This window comes from Aplysia californica, unplaced genomic scaffold, assembly GCF_000002075.1.
Source record: "Aplysia californica isolate F4 #8 unplaced genomic scaffold, AplCal3.0 scaffold00353, whole genome shotgun sequence".
In the NCBI taxonomy this organism is placed as follows: Eukaryota; Metazoa; Mollusca; class Gastropoda; order Aplysiida; family Aplysiidae; genus Aplysia; species Aplysia californica.
The window spans coordinates 605,548-606,864 of record NW_004797623.1 but is presented as its reverse complement, the minus strand read 5'-3'; the positions used below and the strand labels follow the sequence as shown (position 1 = coordinate 606,864).

The 1,317-nt window shown below is 37.9% G+C and overlaps 1 protein-coding gene across 1 annotated transcript in view; it reads left to right on the top strand.

The window, feature by feature from the left end:
* LOC101847743 overlaps nt 1-1,317 on the top strand; it is a gene marked incomplete in the record, with an annotated part of 240,046 nt that overhangs the window by 45,539 nt on the left and 193,190 nt on the right.

Genomic DNA, 1,317 nt, shown 5'->3' with positions numbered 1-1,317 from the left:
GTAGTCACGTATGTTGTAGTCCTGTATGTTGTGTTCACGTATGTTGTGTTCACGTATGTTGTAGTCACGTATGTTGTATTCATGTATGTTGCAATCACGTATGTTGTAGTCACATATGTTGTAGTCACGTATGTTGTAGTCCTGTATGTTGTATTCACGTATGTTGTAGTCACGTATGTTGTAGTCCTGTATGTTGTGTTCACGTATGTTGTGTTCACGTATGTTGTAGTCACGTATGTTGTATTCATGTATGTTGCAATCACGTATGTTGTAGTCACATATGTTGTAGTCACGTATGTTGTAGTCCTGTATGTTGTATTCACGTATGTTGTAGTCACGTATGTTGTAGTCCTGTATGTTGTGTTCACGTATGTTGTATTCATGTTGCAGGGACCTAGCAGCGAAGTGCGGTATCGCCTCAGCAACGTATCTCCCCCTCCTTCATCCAACATATTTTTTGTGGGAGAGGTGTCTGGTCAGCTGGTTGTCAGCAGTTCCCTGACTGCCGAGAGAACCAGCGACTTGTACTCGGTGAGGTTTCAGCCTGTGCTTCAACTGGTTTTTATTGTTAGTTACTGTGAAATGTTTTGTTTCGTTTGAATTAAGTATTAGGATCAGCAATCACGTGATTGATGTAAAGCATTCTGAGCTTATACTAGTATGAGATAGAGCGCTATATAAATGCAATCTATTATTATTATTATTATTATTCTTATTATTGTTATTGTTATTATTATTATTATTATTATTATTATTATTATTATTATTATTATTAGTATGTGGTTGGTTGGCGGGTACTCTGGTGTGATTTGCTCCTTCTTTCCTGTCAAATATCTATCATCCTGATCTCTCCTTCTTCTGTTTTATGTTTGTTACTCTCTCGTAACACCTCTAATCTTCAGCACTTATATTACCTTATTGTGTTGCAAGTGGTGTAAAACTATTGATAAAACAAAAAACAAATCTGTCATCGTAAGGGAAAACGACGAATGGTCAAAATATTTAGATTTTTAAATTTTTACACATTTCATAGAGTATTTATTTCTGTACCTAACGGTGTAAAATTTTTTGTTTTATTCTAATCCGCTGTTGCGTAATTGAGAGTTTTTCGTTTTCCCGTACACTGGCGAGCTCTGAGCCAGAACTGAGTGTAAGGGAAATGATGAATGGTCGATCGGTCAAAGGTCACTGCTCGTTCGGCATTGTCCCCTGGTCTCTGCCTTGGGCAAATTCAGCACGAGCGACAAATGGTAGTTGGTCACTGTTGCGTCAATACAAAAATACTAGGCCTCTTTAGCAAACAAACTCGCCACTGCC